This window comes from Crocuta crocuta, unplaced genomic scaffold (assembly GCF_008692635.1).
Source record: "Crocuta crocuta isolate KB4526 unplaced genomic scaffold, BGI_CrCroc_1.0 scaffold545, whole genome shotgun sequence".
NCBI lineage: Eukaryota > Metazoa > Chordata > Mammalia > Carnivora > Hyaenidae > Crocuta > Crocuta crocuta.
Genome location: NW_027551563.1, coordinates 3,163,341 through 3,177,282, shown reverse-complemented (window position 1 = coordinate 3,177,282; position 13,942 = coordinate 3,163,341). Strand labels below are relative to the sequence as shown.

Below are 13,942 nucleotides of genomic sequence, written 5' to 3'. Positions count from 1 at the left end.
TTATGCCTTAAAGAATATGTAAATATACACACATATATATTTATATTTTTATGTTTTATTTTAGATTATTATATATAATCTATATGTATATATATTCACTGGAGATTTAGGGGGAGTTTCAGATAGAGAAGTGGTAACTATTTATACTCAAACTGACATTTTTTCCCTATGATTTTTCTCCTCACTTTCAAATGTTCTGTCAATCTTATTCACAAAACATTTTAATTCAGATAATTAAGTTGTCCAAGTACCTATAATAGCAAAACTAAGAAATTCACTTAATTTTGAAGTTTTGCTCTGTCTCTGCACTGGCATTCTTCATGCTAGACCACACAGGACATGTGGTTGACTTTTTCTCAATTTCCCCATTTTGTGCTCTTCCTCCTCTTCCCACCCCCTGTCCCTAGCTCCTGTAGGAAGTAGAAAGGGTAAGGGGCAGAGACAGGGAAAGAGCAAGAAAGATCTTACTTTACTGGCTACTGATATGCAAGAGATCTGGAATTAGTGTTTAGAGAACACTTGGTGTCTTGGTGTATATTGAAAAAAATGAATATTTCCTTTGTAGACTTTTTTGGTAAATTCTTTGGAAAACGCCACCCACTCCTTATTCAGACACCCTGATAACTTCCAAATGTTGCTCACCTGATATAACAATAACTCTCTTTGTGGTGTTGCTTACTTCTCTGTCCTCAACCCCTGGCATACCACTCTGCTCAGCTCTCTAACCAGGTCCATTGGTACTTTAAGTCAAACCTTCTAGCACAAATCTATCTCTCAAGCTCACTTTCAGTGCATAGATCTACTGACTGGACAAACACATAGAGTTCAGGTGACTTCTAGTGCAGCACATTTCACTCTCATCAGAGCAAGTACCCAGTCACAACGACTGCTTTTATGATTTTCTAGGACTAGAATTTTGTCATCCATTGTGCCTAAAGATGCAGGCAACCCAAGTAGAGCTCTCCAAGGCATTCCATTGAAGTTCCTCAGATTCAGTACAAGATGACAGAAAAGAACTTTATTCTCTTTTCCTATGGGTGGTGGTAATACTATCAAATGCATCAAATACCTCTAAAGAAATATTTTTCTTTATCTCATCACTTTGCTGTCTCAATGAGCATTGGGCTAAAAGTTATACAACCTGATTGGAGGATCTCCTCGGCAATTTATGACTAAGTGGTCTAGAATATCAGTTTAGAATGGTTTTCCCCTTACTGTTTCTCTTCAACTTAGGGCCATAGTCAAACATGAACTACAGAGAGTCACAAATTTAAATCCTCTTTTCCTCTAACTAGCCACCTTTAACAAATCACCTAACCTCTATAACATGACAAGTTAACTGTAATGATATATGGGAGTCTTCTAATCTACAAATAAGCAAGGGTTTTATACATAGAAACCATAGAAATGCTTACATTCACTTTCATGACTAACAAAAAGTATCAACACAAGAGCATCCTACTGCAAGAAAGTATAGAAAATAGCTTATTTAGACATGTTATGTAGACTTTGTCTTCATTTGAATCTTTAATACTCAACAAAACTGAGAGCTTGCTAAGGTGTGGAATAACTGGGATACTTGTTCACTGTTGTTAGAACTGTAAATTGGTGTAATAACTTTGGGAAACAGTTTGGTATAATCAGGTAAGCCTGAATATTTATGTGATCTATGGCCCCAAAGACTGTATGTACTAGAGAAACTTTTGCATATAGATACCAGGAAATGCATACCAAAATGTTCACAGTAACATGTTCATAAGAGTGAAAACTGGAAATAGACAAAAGTCTTTTAACAGTAAAATGCATAAATTGTGCTATTTCATACTGAAGAATACTATGTTTCAGAGAAAATTAATGAACTGATACATATCTAATATGCATGGGTCTCTGAGGGGAATAAGTTTAGGAATTCCCTGAAATTGCACCAATGGGTTAACAAGGCTCAAAGCAGAAAGCGGCCACGGGGCAAAAGTGTCCATAGCATAGAACAAAAGCATAGGGTGGGAAGCCAGGAAGCCGGGAAGCTGGGAAGCTGCTTCCAGAGGATGAAAGCATCCAAGAATAGGTAAACAGGTAAACAGGGTGAAAGACCTCCACAGCAGGGTGAAATTGCCCTATTTTTTGTTTGCTAATTTGCAAAAAAAAAAAAAAAAAAAGGGTCTTTATGACCTTGGGGTAGCATTTTATATCTGTCTTATCCCCTAGGCAAGTTAAAATCAACAGACAGGACACCTGGTGCCTGCAGTAAACTGCTCAGCACCAGGATTTTGTTTTGTATTGACCCAACCTCTTAACACTGCATACCTTTAAAACCCCCTTTCTCTCTCTCTCTCTCTCTCTCTCACGCACACACACACATACACACACGAGTTAATGATCAGTTTTATTGTCTCTTTCTGCATGTCCATCACATTTGTAAGCCTTCTGATCCTAATAAACACAGAACAAAGACCTTACTCAGGACTCTTGTCTCCTCCTAGACATTCGCCTCTCTCATGTTCAATTCTGCATTTGCTCTTTTGCTAGACAAGAAAGAACTCAGACTCAAAGTCTACAACCAGTTTCAAAGAAATATTGTTGAGGGGGAAAAAAGGAAGTAATATAAGTGAACACACTATGAAATTCCATTTATATAAAGTGAAAACCTGGGGACGCCTGGGTGGCTCAGTCAGTTGCACATCTGACACTAGATTTCAACTCGGGTCATGATCTTATGATTCATGGGATAATGGGATCAAGCCCCACATTGCTTGATCCACATTCCTGTCAGCTCTGCATTGACAGCATGGAGCCTGCTTGGGATCCTCTCTTTCCCTTTCTCTCTCTCTGCCCTTACTGGCTTGTGCACTCATGCTCTCTCTCTCTCTCTCAAAGTATATAAATAAAGAGTTAAAAATAAAGTGAAAAACTGAAAAAGTAAAAGAAACATATAATTTAAGAACATGTAGGTTATAAAACCAGGAATGGAAATTAATAGAATGCTAAAATTAAAAATCAGAATAGTGGTTACTTCTGGGGTTAGATGGGAAGAGTGATCAAGGAGGAGCATACAGGCATTAAAGTCCATGAATCAGGATGTAAACATTAAAAAATGAGATCATGTCAAGAATTTGTATTACAGGAAATTTAATCAGGAATTACTGACATAGGTGATGGAAGAGCCGAGAAACCAAATATGAGAGAGTGAAATAGGGCAGACACTAGCAAAAGCAGGATCCCACTACCATCTCTAGGCCAAAGAAAAAAAGGAGGAGATGGTATTACCAGAGCTCAGACTGGCAACACAGGGCCTATTCAAGAGCCATTGGGAATATACAGCTACCCCAGATGTATGTGTAAGGCATGGCCAGGGACACAAAATGCCCTAGTTTCTTTCTTCCTCCTGCCTTCCTAACTCCTGCAATGGCTCACACTTCCCTACCACAGGTGGAAGGGAACTGGGGCCATGTAACCTGCAAAGTCCTTCCCTCTTGTGATACAGAGTATAGGTCTAAGGGCCAGTAAGCCCAGGACAGGCACATTAGGATGGTAGGTTCTTTTTCTTAAAGGAGCAGTGCATATATGTGTTTCTATTTTATCATTGTTCTTTAAGCTAAATATATACATTTTTCTTTTATGTACAATACTTTGCAATATATATAAAAATATACATGTATTTATATATTTTACTTCTAGCATGGCAAGAAATGTTTTGCTTTGTGGATTATATCAGCAATTCAGCAATTTCGGTACACTACAGGGATACATGAGCTTTCCAAATTGATTTTTTTTACTGTAAGATCTTTTAAAATTCCAATCAGTTTCCACGTTGGTAAAATGGACACAATAATACGTACTTTCCAGAGTTATTTCAAATTCTACAGGAGATAGTATGCATGAGAGGTCTAACACTGTGGCTGTCATAAGGTACAACTTTAGTGAAAGTGACTGGTCAAATCTTTTCCTCATGGAGCTGTGAAAAAGCTAGAGAAGCTGTGAAAAAGCTAGTGAGGCCTTTTCTGATTTCAAAACTTGACCAGAAAAGACTAAATAATTATAAATTTCTTTTCATATTCTTAAAGAAGGCAATTAACACACTTCTATGAATTTTTACTATTATATTCGTGCTTTGCTACTGGCATATTCAAAAGCAGAAGGCAACAAGTATTGCAAAAAGGATGTCTCTGTTACAGTACTCATTAGTCCAAGGGGTTAAAGGAAAAAATACACTGAGTACATGCAGAATGTTGGCCGCCCCACCCGAAAGAAAACATTTAAAATGGAGCAGTAGAGACTTAAAATCACTCCCCATAAACAATGGCAGGAATGTGTAGTTTACCGAGGACTGAAATAATCCCACAGCAGTGCGGTGAATTTTCATTGATATATAAGTGGTTGCCTATTATTTGCAACAATGAAGAGGACTAATTTAACACAAGAATATAGCAGGAGAGGCAATGCCGGCTTAATAATAGGTTCATTCTCTGCAGGAATTCATATGAGTGAGTAGGGGAAATAAGGATAGCTGCAGAGTGGGGAAGAGAAGGCAGAACGAGATGGCTGCAAACCGCATGGCATCTTTGCTTGGAAGTCTATTACATGAATGTGCCAAGGAGCTGTTTCAGTGCCCTACTGTGTGAGTCAAGAAATGTGACTACAACTTGACAAAGTACAAAAGGTAAAGACTGGGTAAAGCTGACAGACCTCAGGGATCTCTGTTACTGGCTGTTTCCCTTCAGAGTGTCACTGGCAGAAGATGAAAGCAGCCCCTGGCACACTGAGCTGCAGGTGCACAGCCCTAACTTGGTTACAGAGCAGCAGGGGAAGAAAAGGTGTGCCCTTCACTGGAATCCAATTTGTTAAAGGAAACTGTACATTCTGTGAAACTATTTACCCTGATTTGGAAATTAGTGGTTGCCTTAGCAACACTTGAATCCCATGAGGCTCGCACACAGTGCTAATTTCAATTCATGGACACCTTCACGGGTGAGGAATGCAAACAGTAAGTTGAGTGTCCCCTCTGACATGCCTCTCATAGGAAATAAGATTTCTCCCTGCCTATAAAAATTTTCTGATAATGACCCCCATTTATCAATAGCTTCCATGCAGCAGGTGATATGCTGTAAGCTTCACATTTAATTTCATTTGATGGTTACAGCAAGCCTGCAAGGTCAGTAATATTATTCCCATTTTCCAGATGACAAATAGGCTATAGAGAGGATACATGATGTTCCCAAGGTCACCCAGTGGTGGTTTAAGGATTTTAACTCAAATTTAGCTGACTCCAATATTCGGTGTTCTTTTAGCAATTCTAACTTTGTTAAGAATAATACAAATGTTTTTAACTGCAAAGTACCTTTGGGATTATCTGTCACAGTGTCCTTATTTAAAACCTAGGGAACTAGAAACATAAAAAGGCCAAGAGATTTACCCAAGGTCACATGGCCAATGATGGCAGGGTTGAGAATAGAATCCAGGCTTCAGGACTCTTAGCATCCATTTTTTGAAGTCATCTCTGAGCCATCTAAATTGTGATGCCCTCCATGTTGGACTGAATCTCATTGGATTTTCATGCCTTTTTTTATGTATAGGTAAATATAGATAGAACTGAAGTAGACATAAAGACTGGGAGGATTCTTCTATTATGTTGACACAGAACAGTAAGAGTTCAGTATTGTTAAACCCAAAACATTAAAGGTGACTGATTTGCACAGACCCTTCCAAACTGTGGGCATGCACAGCTGCTCATGTCATAAAGTACCCTTGCACAATTTTCTTTCTACAGTGAGACGTCCCATCTGTGTCTGTAGCAGTCACCCTGAAGTTGACAGGAATATGAGTCAAATGGTAGATTCACTTTGCCCCTGGGTTTTCACAGGAGGTAAGGACTAGTCTGAAACAAAATTGAACAGTGAGGGTTATGTATGGTGCTTCTTACTAAACACTTTTCTGTGCCACTGCCTCTTTCATGACCTGATACTCCCTTCCTCAAATTACCAGACTCCCAGTGCCACCATATTGTCAGTCTTGCCATACTGTCATTTAGCTAGCCAAAGTCCCCTGCTTTAAAATCCCATTAAAACCTGGCCTCCTCCACAGTAACCTTATGCTCCAAAATTGCCTCTCATTCTTCCTCTCCCTATTCTTATCACAATTGCCATTTCCTTAATGATCTCAGAAAGTTTTTGAAAAAGGATATTTCTGGTTAATTCCAAAACAAAACAATAGGGCAATCTTTACATAAAATTACTCTTATATTATGTAGTATATGTTTTGTTAACCTAATCCACCGACCTCCTATAAAGCCTTTGTGCCTTGCTATGTATTTAACTTTGCCTTCACTTTTTGTCTAAATACTTTAATCCAGTGCTGGTTTCAGACTTCAAAACCTTGAACCCCAGTAACTAGAACCCCAATGTTGAAGAATGTGTCCAAAGGCAGAAAACTTGGGAAGGATGCCTTTGAACTGAAAATAACTAGTTATTATCCAGAGTCATTGAATCAATCAATATTTGGCAATCCATTCATTTATCAAACATTTATTATATGCATACTATGTGCCAACACTATACTAAGTATAGGAAATTTTAAAAGAAAAAAAATGAGTAAGTAATAGTATTAACCTTCAAGAAATGTGTAATATAGATGGAGAGATAATACATATGTTCATCGCAATTCTTTGTAACAACTGTTTTGGTGAGAGGGCAATTCAGTGAAAAGATGGGCTTAGATACAGATCAATCTGAACTTGAACATTGCCACTTATCAGCCTCAGCAAGTCACTTAATGTCCCAGGGCTTTAGTTTTGATTTTGTTTTTGTTTTTGTTTGTAGTTTTGCTGCTGCTGTTGTTTTGTTTTAATCGTAAAACTACAGAAAATATATGTTTATTTTGCAGGATTGTTTAGAGAAAACACATACTCTGGTACTACTGTTCTTGGCATAAAAGATATATACCTGGCAACTATTTTTTTCATTATTATAATGATAAAGATAAGCCCACATATTATATACAAACACAAAAATGACTTAGAATTTGTGAGTCCAGAGAGATTTCCATCATTCCGAAGTGACTTAAAATGACAAGTATAAATATGATAAGAGAATGGAGAAAAGAAAGTGAAGATTGTCATGGCCCCATAATCAAAGGCACAGAGAATCATGGTAGCTTAGGGGCTGCTAGTGGGTCTGAGTGGCTGCAACAGAAGATCAGAAACTAACTTTTGAGGTTGAAAACAAGATCACAAAACAAAAGGACTTCATATCCACAATAACCATATGTCCCTGTTTACCTGTAATAAACCTGAATTATACCTATGCCCCAAAGTAATTATTCCTAAGCTTACATGATAAATCATATGGTCACCCTACTTAAACTCCACGGTGGGAAATGTTGGTCTAACCTGAAAAGTATGAAGAGTGCCTGAAGAAAGCCAACCTGAGGAATGACATAATCAATTCTGGTTTTAAAGAGCACATTCTGTCAATTCTGTTACCAATGCTGAAGGATAGTTCAGAGAGGGCAATCTGGAGGCAAGATAGAATGTGAAAGTAAAGTCAGTATGAGTCACACCTTTAGTTATTTGATCTAGATTACAATCATAGATAACATATCTCTTCAATCTATTTATCACCTACTCTATGTCTAAGGATATTCTAAATGCTTACCTGTGTTACCTCATTTAAACCTCATCACACCATCACAAAGTGGGTTATTATTATTATCTATCTTTTTATCTCTTATTCTGTCTCGTTTTATATGAGGAAACTGAAACCTAGAAAGGTTAAATTATTTGCTAATTATTAGGAGGATTCAAACACAAACTCACAGAATCTATCATCAGATCTCATGTTTGTAACCACTAAATTATATTGCAATTATTAGGACTCAAGCCAATGGACTATTGTCAGGACCCCAACCCAGAACTAGACTAGGTAAATCAAATCCTCTCTTCCTCTTTTGTGCCCCAGAATCCCCAAAGGATTATTATATTATTATTTACTATTTTTGTTTGTTTATTTATTTTCCTGGCCTTTTTCCCTGATTCATCAAACTGGAACTCAGATAAATTTCCTTAACCTGCAATAGAGCAAAGACATTGTCGTGGACTCAGGCTATTCTTTCCTGTTATTTTTATGCTGTCAAGACCACTACAAAAAGCCAAGGTTAAGGTTTCCCCTCCTAATCTAGGAGTGTCAGTAAAATAAAATGTTTAATTTTAAAAAGAGCATTTTGACAACTTTTCCACATCTAAAAATGAGACATGATTGTTTACCACTCCCATTTAGATAGAAGAGGAAAATTTTCTCCCCACATTTATCTCAGTCTCTATTTCTGTTGCTCTTCCATAATTAATCTCCCCAGGATGATTAAAAATTATAATATTTATCATCTTTGTGAAAAATGCATCCTTACTACCATGAAACAGGGTGACATTAGTATATTTGACAAAGTCTGGGCTACTAGTTCAATTCATGATTACTTGAATACATAGGGGGAAATACCTACTGACATCTGAAATAGGATGACTAATCTGTGGTATGTATGAAATAGAATTAAGAAGACTAAAAACAGATTGCATGAGAGAGGTCAGTGAAAGGGAAATATCAAGGATGATTCTCAACTTTTTGCCTCAGGTGAATGAGTGAGTGAGTGGATAGTGATTTTATAAAATTAACTAAGGAATATAATCAGAGGAACTGCTTAAAAGGTTGGACAGGTGTTAGTGAATTCAGTAAATATTTGTTGGTAGAAATACATAGTTGAATTAAAGATAACATCACTGGAATGAAAAGATGATGGAGAAGTTAATTTAAAATGGAACCAGTTCAACCAATTATTTCAAGGTTACTGGACAAACATGAAGACAAATTGTTTTGGTGTTGTGTATTAGCTGGGCAATGGGGAGGGCAAATGGGAAATACAGACATGTGCATGTGAGTGTAGAAACATACACATCATCCTAAAAATGTCTGAAAATTGATTACAGAGAACATTTAGAATGTCTGTATAATTCTGTTTCATCTAATCTATTATTGTAATTTTAACCAATTGAAAAGATTGGATATTAGGTTTTTGTTTTGTTACGTTTTGTTTTGAAATACACTGCTTGATATTGTGATAGAAAAAATGTTTTAATCCTTCATAAGCTTGATGTATACTCTCTTTGGCTCAGCTGCACAAGGTGTGTTTTATCCATTAACTGTTGAAGACTATTTAAAGTCTTAGCTAAAATTATCATTAATTTTCTCCTACCTTAGTTGAATTTTTCCTGTATTCAAAAAGATAAGTAGATCCTTGGTTTAGAAGATAAAGATAAGTTGCCGTGTCGCTTCTAAAATGTCTCCTAATTTTTATTTCCCTGGACACATTTTCACAGCCAATGGTAACATTCTTGCTGACATACTCATATCGTCTATCTATGTCCCAGAGGTGATGAGGAGATCTGACGGATAGAGACACATCAGCAGCCATGCCAACTGGCTGCCAACTATGACATATGTACAGAACAGAGAGCGTGCTAAAGTTCCTAATGTAGAGAGCCAAGAGCCCACTGACATTCACCAATGACTGAAGAATGTGTCAATATCGCTACAGCATAGTCAAGTTTGGAGTAAGCCATGTTAAAGGTTTGGAAAGGAGAAGATGACCACCTGGGAAGGGCACCACTCTGCTATGTATATGTGCCTCATTTGGCATCCATTTTGCATGTCTGCTGCTGGGCTTCCATCTGTCGAATCTCAATGTAATGTCAGAAATAAAAACTGAAGACTTCATGGCTTCAAAATGCAGTTTTCTGCTGGCTGCCTGATGGCCGTCTGGGGACATAAAATTTAGAAACCCCAGGGGCTGACCAGCCCTTTTATATGATAAGTGTACTTTAACTTTACCTCTGCATAATGTTTAATCTAATCAATATATAACTTCAGGAAGAATCTTGCAAATTTAAAGATTCAAAAGTGAGAGAACATAGTACTTCATCTTATCATAGAATCAAATCACATATAACTGAGTTTAATTATGAAATAATTTCCCTTTTATCTGTTGGATGTGTAACTAGAAAAATATAATATTAACTGGAATGCAATTTAACTTGTACTATATGTCTAAGTTATAACTTAATCACAATATATAATATTTTCAGAAGAAATAAATTTAGGACTTTGAAAATATTTTACCAACTATATTTAATTAAAATTCCCCAAATACATCTATAATAGCATCTTTGACCCTTTCCTAACCATATTTATTTGTGTCTCTCATTGGAAGACTAATTAATTAAAAATGCATCACTAATTCTGGTCAGTTTTATTTTTCCCTTCTTTTCATTCTTAGAATTTAAAATGTTTTTTTTCTGTAACACATAAACATTTGACCTCTACTTCAAGTGTACTCTAAAAGTGTTTAAGTGTTATCGTTTCTTTGTATTAGAATATAATCAATCATATATTGAGAGAAATTGCAAAACCAAAGGATTGAAGAATGGAAGTGGGTATGCCAGGATATCTTGATTAGACTTGTACTAGTTCACCTCCTCTAGGTAAATATAGCTTTATATCTCTGTCTTCAGAACTTGATTATTATAGAATTTCAAGCTCTGTAATGTTATGATTATTTTCTAATAGAACAACTGATCTGCTTCCATTGTTGAGTGTGTGAAGGCTGATCACACTTTCTCATTATTAAAAATATATTTTACAAAGTAAGAATACAATTAAAATTAAAAATTATATAAATATGAAAAAAATTATATAAATATGTATATGTATGTATATATATATACATACATATATATATTTTAGGTATTTTGATCAAATCACTCAAGGTTGACCACCAATAAGTCCTTGTTTCCCCTTTAGTGTAAGCCCAAACTATGAATTTATTTAGCCAATAGAATATGGCAAAAGTAATGGGATACTACTCGTGATTATCTTACATTATGTAAGATTCTATCTTAGTAGACTGGCCTGCTAGCCTTGAAAAAACAAACAGTCCTGTTGTAAACTGACTATAGTGATGAACATCCAAAACTGAGCAGCAGATAGCCTCTAGGAACGAAGAATAGCTCCCAATCAATAGCAAAAGAAAGAAAAGAAAAAAGAAAAAAATAGTGGTGTTTGGGAGACACTACAGTCCTATAAGTACAAGGAAAAAAATTCTGCCAACAAGCTTGGCAGTAGATTCCTCTCCAGTCAAGCCTCAGATGAGAATGCAGCCTGGCTAACACTTTGATTGAGTCTTGTGAGAACCTGAGCAGAGGCTCTAGCTCACCTGTGCCTGGACTCTGGACCCACAGAAAATGTCAGATGAAAAATGTGTGTTGTTTTAAGCTGCTGAATTGTGATCATCAGTTTCATAGCAATAGAAATCTAAAATAGATTTATACACAATTCTCCAGAACTCATATCTCAATAAATAGTCTGGAGTTGTATTAGTTGGCTGAAGCTACCATAAAAAAGTACCATGAACTGGATGACTTAAACAACAGAATCCTCACAGTTCTGGAGCTAGAAGTCCAAGATCAAGATGTCAACAGAGTTCCTTGAGGGCTATGGGGAAGATCTGTTCCATATGCCTCTCACAGATCCTGGTGGCCTGCTAGAAATTTTTGTCATTCTTTGGCTTGTAGAAGCATCATCCCAATCTCTGCTTTCATGTTCACATGGTATTTTACCTGTGTGCATGTCTGTGTCTAAATTACTCCTTTTTATAAAGCCACTAATTATATGGATTAGAGTCCCACTCTAGTATGACCTCATATTAACTAATTACATCTGCAATGACCATATTTCTAAATAAGATCATATTCTTTGGAACTGGGAATAAACTTGAGGGGACACAATTCAACTCATAACAGGGGTTTGGCTCTTACTATAAAAGGGACTTCTAAGAAAGAAGAGAATAATACCATTTTAATTTAAGGTGTCATTTCTCAAAATATTGAGCTCTCCTTTCATCTCTCATTTTATCATAGCTAGAAGAGAGGGGGACCAAAATCATTCATATATCCATCTCTTTTTAAAATGTGTTTCTTTTGAATACTTGGTTTTCACAGTGACAGGAGCCATGAAAATACATTTCATTAAAAAGTTATTATATCAGCTTCACTCATTAAAATACAGAACAAGTTCTTGTCTTGGCTTATGTAATGTGGTGTCCCAAAATAGTCAGACTTTGAAGACTGAAAAGTTTGTGAATTACCAATATTTCTTTAATGGTAACTTATTTTCTATCATATTTTGAGGACAGAAAGCATGAAAATGTATTTCATGTAACTGAAGTTTGAAATCATCCACTTCCAAGTGATAGAGATTTTAAATATTGAAGAGAATCTTGTGGCCTACAGAAATAGCTAGTGTGGCCAACAGAAATAGCTATTAACCAATTAAGCATCTTCTACCTGCAAGGGACTTCAGTAAACAATAACATATATCGCTTCATTATCTATATAGCAATCATATCAAGTAGATGTTAACATCTCCATTGTATAAATAAACTGAGAAAAAAGAATAAGCAATGTGCTTAAAGTCACACAGTTAGAGAATATTAGATCAGAAATTTTAATCAAAGTTACCTGGAATCTAAGAATCAAAAATTTTTAGAATCCACTATTAGCCACCCCCACTTTGTTATTCAGGTAAAAACTTATTATTAAACACATTGTGTCATTCAGAGATTTCTTTAAATGGCACCTTTGAACTCAAAGGGAAAGCAGATTGGAGCTGACAGAAGAGTGCTGGCCTTCTTCAATTTCCTACATGTTCCCTCAGACAGCATTCCAGACACTTAAATTATCTCTTTGATGTAGAGTTGGATGAATATCAGACACCAAAAAAAGTTTCTTAAGGAGACAACATGACACTATAATGAAAAGCAGAAGCTTACAATGTATCTACGGGTCTGTGACTCATATACCTCAAGAGCTTCTACTATGGTTGTCTGGTTTTCCCTTTATCACTGTTTACCTCCCCTTCCTGTATTGTTTGCTGCATATATAAATTGTGGCTTGATCTGAGATTTGCATGGTTTGGGTTGTATTTAGAGCCCTCATCTAAAAACATAGCATGGGTTAGATGAGAGATTCAACTCATGCCCTCAAGCTGTAGAAATACTCACACATCACTAGAAGTTAGTTACTTGGGAAGGGTTTCCACAATTCTCTATCTATAGCCCTGTAATCAGATGACCAGATCTGTTTCCTTCATCAGCACAGCATGACCTGATGAGCAGCAATCTTTCCCTCTCTATTTCCCAGCTTAGGCTGTGATTAATTTGATTGGTTTCAAAACCTGTTGTGTCTTTCCTCTGTGCCCTGCCTGAATATTGGCACAATATGATTGCAGTAGGTTGCATTATTTCCATTTTATCTTACATACTTGAACATCAGGCCACTTAATCCCAACATATAAATTTACATAATATTGAATGCAAGTGAACACTTTGAGCCAAGAGCCTTAATATTTTTTTAAGGCTATGTAACTTCTCCTAAATTAACATGAGGCATGTTGACAAAAAGATATCACAAGTAACAACATAAAATATAGGAAATTTAAGTAAATCTTGGGTAATATATAATCAATGCATTTGGTTGTACTATATATCATGTTTATTGTAATACCAATTCTGATCTCCAATCAGCAGAGCTAAAACTGGGGTTATTTCTTGTGATTACTTTTCCAAATTAAAGTACTACATAAATTGAAAGGAAACCTGTTCATTCAAAAAACATTTATTTATACCTATTATACGGCAGTTTTTATTTATACCTATTATACGGCAGTTATGCTTTGAAGAGTGGGTTAGAAAATAAATATGATAGTTATAAACTTTACTGTTAGAGAAAATATAAGCTAACTAGAGTAACTTCCTTTAACTGTTCTGCCCCAAATTTTTCATTATGTTTAGATGCTTCATTTGGTTCTTAAGATTACTGTTTACTCTACATGATTTTTGCCAATATCTA

At 36.0% G+C, this 13,942-nt stretch overlaps 1 long non-coding RNA gene across 1 annotated transcript in view; it reads right to left on the bottom strand.

The window, feature by feature from the left end:
* Positions 1 to 9,406, bottom strand: part of LOC144219935 (uncharacterized) — a 39,006-nt gene extending 29,600 nt beyond the window's left edge. The window contains exons 1-2 of the long non-coding RNA XR_013331544.1: positions 9,235 to 9,406; positions 7,382 to 7,505 (exon numbers count right to left, since the gene is read on the bottom strand). This is a non-coding gene — a long non-coding RNA (uncharacterized LOC144219935). The remainder of the gene's footprint in view (positions 1 to 7,381; positions 7,506 to 9,234) is intronic.
* Positions 9,407 to 13,942: the final 4,536 nt, after the last annotated feature.